The 6,030-nt window shown below is 37.7% G+C and overlaps 1 long non-coding RNA gene across 1 annotated transcript; it reads right to left on the bottom strand.

Moving 5' to 3' along the window:
• Positions 1-532: 532 nt before the first annotated feature.
• Positions 533-5,544, bottom strand: LOC145547158 (uncharacterized). The gene is made up of 3 exons (XR_014083592.1): positions 5,502-5,544; positions 4,969-5,086; positions 533-3,425 (listed from the first exon to the last, which is right to left on the bottom strand). It is a non-coding gene; the product is annotated as an uncharacterized LOC145547158 (long non-coding RNA).
• Positions 5,545-6,030: the final 486 nt, after the last annotated feature.

The following is a 6,030-nucleotide window of genomic DNA, read 5'->3' on the forward strand; positions in this document are numbered from 1 at the left end:
TGAGTATGGATAAACATGAACAGAAAATCTAGGTTGATTATATCTGTGCTTCCTGGGAGCTAATGTAATACGGTGGTCACTAATATAGAACTAACATTCATTTACCATTACTCTATGCCAGCCAGGGGTCTGTACACTTTGTGAATATCATTAACTTTCACAAACACTATGAGAGAGAACCATGATGAGACATGAGCTCTCAGAGGAACAGATGCAGGACAAGAAAGGGAATAAAGTTTTCAACAGAGAGGTTAGGCATAAGCTTAGCAAGAGAGCTGTTTTAGGGGGACTCGAAGCAATGAGTACAAATATATTCACCCCAGTGGTTTTTAAATGGTAGAAAAATAGAAATAATAAAAATCCAATTACAGAAGAATGACACATTAACCACAGTATTTTCACTGGACAGAGCCTTAAGCTATCATCAAATATTTGTTTCAAATAATGTGTACTAGTATAGACATTCCATTTATCAACAAAAGAGAACACTTTTGATAAACGGAAACACTCTCAAAGAAATATTGTTCAGATATTTTTTAAGGAGTACTTTCTTAAAAAATTTATTTGGCTGCACTGGGTCTTAGTTTTGGCAAGCAAGATCATCAATCTTCATTACAGCAGGCAGGATTTTTTTGTGGCATGTGGAATCTATAGCCCTGGCCAGGGATTGAATCCAGGGGCCTTGCACTGGAAGTGTGGAGTCTTAGCTACTGGACCACCAGGCAAGTCCCTTTAAGGAATTCTAATAGTTTACGTGGCTCTCCTAAACAGTCAGTAAAAACAAGATTGGTAGCTGACTGTAGCTCAGATCTTGAACTCTTAATTGCAAAATTCAAACTTAAATTGAAGAAAGTAAGGAAAACTACTAGACCATTCAGGTATGACCTGAATCAAATCCCTTGTGATATACAGTGGAAGTAACAAATAGATTCCCAGGGATTGGATCTGATAGACAGAGTGCCTGAAGAACTATGGACAGAGGTTTGTGATATTGTACAGGAGGCAGTGATCAAGAACATCCCCAAGAAAAAGAAATGCAAAAAGGCAAAATGGTTGTCTGAGGAGGCCTTAAAATAGCCGAGAAAAGAAGAGAAGCTAAAGGCAAAGGAGAAAAGGAAAGATATACCCATTTGAATGCAGAGCTCCAAAGAATAGCAAGGGGAGATAGGTCTTCCTCAGTGATCAATGCAAAGAAATGGAGGAAAACAATAGAAAGGGAAAGACTAGAGATCTCTTCAAGGAAATGAGATACCAAGGGAACATTTAATGCAAAGATGGGCACAATAAAGGACAGAAACTGTACAGACCTAACAGAAGCAAAAGATATTAAGAAGTGGCAAGAATACACGGGAGAACTATACAAAAAAGATCTTAATGACCCAGATAACCACAATGGTGTGATCACTCACCTAGAGCCAGACATCCTAGAGTGCAAAGTCAAGTGGGCCTTAGGAAGCATCATTATGAACAAAGCTAGTGGAGATGATGGAATTCCAGTTGAACTATTTCAAATCCTAAAAGATGATGCTGTTAAAGTGCTGCACTAAATATGCCAACAAATTTGGAAAACTCAGCAGTGGCCACAGGACTGGAAAATGTCAGTTTTTATTTCAATTCCAAAGAAAGGCAATGCCAAAGAATGTTCAAACTACTGAACAATTGCACTCATCTCACATGCTAGCAAAGTAATGCTCAAAATTCTCCAAGTGAGGCTTCAACAGTAGTTGAACCGAGAACTTCCAGATGTTCAAGCTGGATTTAGAAAAGGTAGAGAAATCAGAGATCAAATTGCCAACATCTGTTGGATCATCGAAAAAGCAAGAGAGTTTGAGAAAAACATCTACTTCTTCTTTAGTGACTATGCTAAAGCCTTTAACTGTGTAGATCACAACAAACTGTGGAAAATTCTTAAAGAGATGGGACTACCAGACCACCTGACTTCCTCCTGAGAAATCTGTATGCAGGTCAAGAAGCAATAGTTAGAACTGGACATGAGACAACAGACTAGTTCCAAATAGGGAAAGGAGTATGTCAAGGCTGTATATTGTCACCCTGCTTATTTAACTTATATGCATAGCACATCATGTGAAATACCTGGCTAGATGAACACAAGCTGGAATCAAGACGGCTGGGAGAAATATCAATAACCTCAGATATGCAGATGACACCACGGTTATGGCAGAAAGCAAAGAAGAACTAAATAGCCTCTTGATGAAAGTGAAAGAGGACAGTGAAAAAGTTGGCTTAAAACTCAACATTCAGAAAACTAAGATCATGGCACCTGGTCCCATCACTTCATGGCAAATAGATGGGGAAACAGTGGAACCAGTGACAGACTTTATTTTCTTGGCCTCCAAAATCACTGCAGATGGTGACTGCAGCCATGAAATTAAAAGACACTTGCTCCTTGGAAGAAAAGCTATGACCAACCTAGACAGCATGTTAAAAAGCAGAGACATTACTTTGCCCACAAAGGTCCATCTAGTCAAAGTTATGGTTTTTCCAGTAGTCATGTATGGATGTGAGAGATGGACCATAATGAAAGCTGAACACCAAAGAATTGATTCATTTGGACTGTGGTGTTGGAGAAGACTCTTTAGATTCCCGTAGTCTGCAAGGAAATCAAACCAGTCAATCCTAAAGGAAATCAATCCTGAATATTTATTGGAAAGATTGATGCTGAAGCTGAAGCTCCAATATTTTGTCCACCTGATGTGAAGAACTGACTTATTAGAAAAGACCTTGATGCTGGGAGAGATTGAAGGCAGGAGGAGAGGGGGACAACAGAGAATGAGATGGTTTGGATGGCATTACCAACTTGATGGACATGAGTTTGAGCAAACTCTGAGAGTTGGTGATGGACAGGGAACCCTGGCATGCTGCAGTCCAAGGGGTCCCAAAGAATCAGCCATGACTGAGTGACTGAGCTTAATTGAACTTGGCTCTCCTCTAAAGCTCTTAACACTCCGGCAACACTTCCTACATCTCTTTTTCTCTCCTTTTCTATTTTCTGTAAACTCATATTACTCTAGAGCCTCTTAGTTACAAGGGGTTTCCCAGATAGCTCAGTGGTAAAGAATTTGCCTGCCAATGCAGGAGGCACAAGAGATATGGGTTCAATCCCTGGATGGAGAAGATCCCCTAGAGTAGCAAATGGTAACCCACTCCAGTACTCTTGTGTGGAAAATTTCATACACAGAGGAGCCTGGCAGGAGCCTTTTGTTGTAAGCCATACTCCAATATTTTCTCAACTCTTTTCCCTTTCTGTCCACCCTTCTTCATTACTTATTTTTAAATTAATAGATTTTACAGTCTATTAATTGCTCTCTTCTTCCCACCGCTTCCTAATTTGGAACCGTGCATCTCAAAAGTCCCTCACTCCAGCCTGGCAGAGGGACTTTTTCTCTGGAGGAAAAGATAGGATGCTGGAATAAAACAAAACAGAAAGTCAGCATTATCTCTTTTGGTGGAGGGAGCGTCATTTCCACATTAACAATTTTTTATCCTGCTCAGTTATGAAGAGGCTAACAGAATTTAAGATACCAAATATTGAAACTTGCTATCAAGTTCCAAATATTTAAACTTGCTATTCAAGTATGATTATCAAACTGGCTTTTTTTGGGTTTAATTTTAAGTGTGACAACTTGTAAATACTCCCACCAGAAATGCATCAAATAAACCTTTATCAACATTAGATATTTTACTTCTTTGTGTGTTTTTTCATGTGAATCTAGGAAAATTTATTTTAAAATACTGATAAATACACAGTAACAACAATAGTAACATCAACAGAAGAGCTAAAATATAAAGCACTGGAAAGGTCTCTCAGTCAGAAAGGCAAGGGTTTTCCGATACAAAATAAAAACTTTTATTGGAATTATGTCCTAGGATCCTGCCAACCCCTTGCTGAGCCACATAAATATGATTTACATATAACCTTTGTTTACCCTGAGAGGTCAGAGCCCTCAGAAATAGCCAGTTGTTAACAGGGAATATGTCAAGAGGAAGTAAAACAGAAGTGAAGGCTTAAAAATACTTTAAATTGCTTCCTTGTTTTTGATTTTTTTTAAAAATTTCCATTTCTAAACATAATTGATATTACTAGAGCCCTGCTGCTCTCTTTGATTAAATGAGAAAAGATTAATTGCTGTACTTTACACCTCAGTAGATACTTCCTGTAATATCCTGTTTTCTGTTAACTACTTAATCAATAATTCAATTAAAACTCAGCAGACTTATAAGTAGATGGGATGAAGTTTCATGAGGTCTTGGATTTACTTTAAAATACTTTAGTGATAAGGGAAAAAAGGAGAGTAGATGCAGCCAGTATGGCTAATACCGATAAGCTTTTAAACCTCTGAGCTGCATGGATTGTGCTGTGCTAAGTCGCTTCAGTTGTGTCCCGGTCTGTTTCCTCATGGACTGTAGCCCGCCAGGCTCCTCTGTCCATGGGATTCTCCAAGCAAGAATACTAGAGTGGGTTGCCATGCCCTCCTCCAGGGGATCTTCCCAACTCAGGGATTGAACCCACGTCTCTTAGGTCTCCTGCATTGGCAGGTGGATTCTTTACCACTTGCACCATCTACTTTAAAATACTTTAGTAATAAAAAGAAAGAAAAAGAGGGTAGATGAAGCCAGTATAGCTAATACTAATAAGCTTTTAAATCTCTGAGTTGCATGTATTAGGGTTCATTATACTACTGCTCTCTCCACCTTTGTGAGTGTTTGCAATTTTTCATAATTAGATTAAAATCAGTAGTTACATTGAAGGCAACTTCTAGCTCTTAGCTTTAAAGAATAAAGTTTCATATTCCACCAATGAAGATTTTTTGGTTACATCTTGATTTGTGCAGAATAGTATTAGAAATTGCTGATCTAAAAAGTGTTCTAAATATTCAAGGATGACAGAAATATATGTAAACAATAAATATCAGATTTAAGACATTTAAAATTAAAAGTAACACCAACTTGCATTTCTCGTCACAAGTAGAAAATCCAATTGTTTCTTCATTCCAAGATTCTTTATCAGCTCTCTGTCACCTACCACATTGCTCCTCTTCTTGCCCTTGTACTTCTGGAAATTAAGCTTTCAATTATTTTTTTAGCAACATTCCTCTACTTTCTTTGGAAGATCAACTTTGTATAAAATAGTGTTTTTTATATTTTAAAATTAAAGGAAAATAACTTAGAGTCAGTTTTAGAGGATGTGGCAGGATTGATTTCCCACTGCAAGCCCCATTTTTGCCTTGAAATTTCACCAAGCATCCGGCTTTGCAAAGCTGTGTTTCTGCTTCTGAATTCCAATCATATTTACTCTTCATGTTTGGGCTCTTCTCTATCGTTACATGTAAGTATATGAACTAAAATGGAACTCATTTAAGAGCAGTGACTCTTTTCTAGATCTCTCTGGATCTCAAGGGGCTGAATATGATGTTTTATTTGTAGGCTGAACATTGAACTAAAACTCTGCTTTGGTCAGAGCACATGCGTCTTTCCCTTACCTCTCTTTGGTTCCTTTCAGCTTGGTAACCGTCGTGGACAATTGAATGTGAATCTTGGGGCTGTTACTGGTTTACCTAGCAACCAGGAGGGTTCCCAAGGATACAAACTCTGAAGACAGACCCTTTTGATATGGTAATGAGTGAAACAAAGGAGGGAGTCCTAAAACAGAATGCAGTTCCATACAAACTGAAATCATATGTCAATATTAGAATTACTGTATAATTAACTGTGGCTTTATGGTCACAGAAGGAGCCATTATTGCCCTTTCTATAATCAAGCATTTTATTTCAGTCACATCAAACAAATAGGTCTAACTTTTTAAAAATGAAATGAGGACATATAGAAGAGTAGTAAGAACAATATTACAGATAGCTATATTCACATAAGTGAGATTTAGTGAATATTAGCATTCATCTTTCCTATGAAATGAAAAATTATTAAGTTGAATACCTCTTAGCTAGTTTTCTTTTCACCCTCCCCAGAACAGCCATCCTAAAGTTGATATGTATATTCTCATACATGTTTTTA

This window comes from Giraffa tippelskirchi, chromosome 4 (assembly GCF_054371585.1).
Source record: "Giraffa tippelskirchi isolate mGirTip1 chromosome 4, T2T-mGirTip1v1.2.pri, whole genome shotgun sequence".
In the NCBI taxonomy this organism is placed as follows: Eukaryota; Metazoa; Chordata; class Mammalia; order Artiodactyla; family Giraffidae; genus Giraffa; species Giraffa tippelskirchi.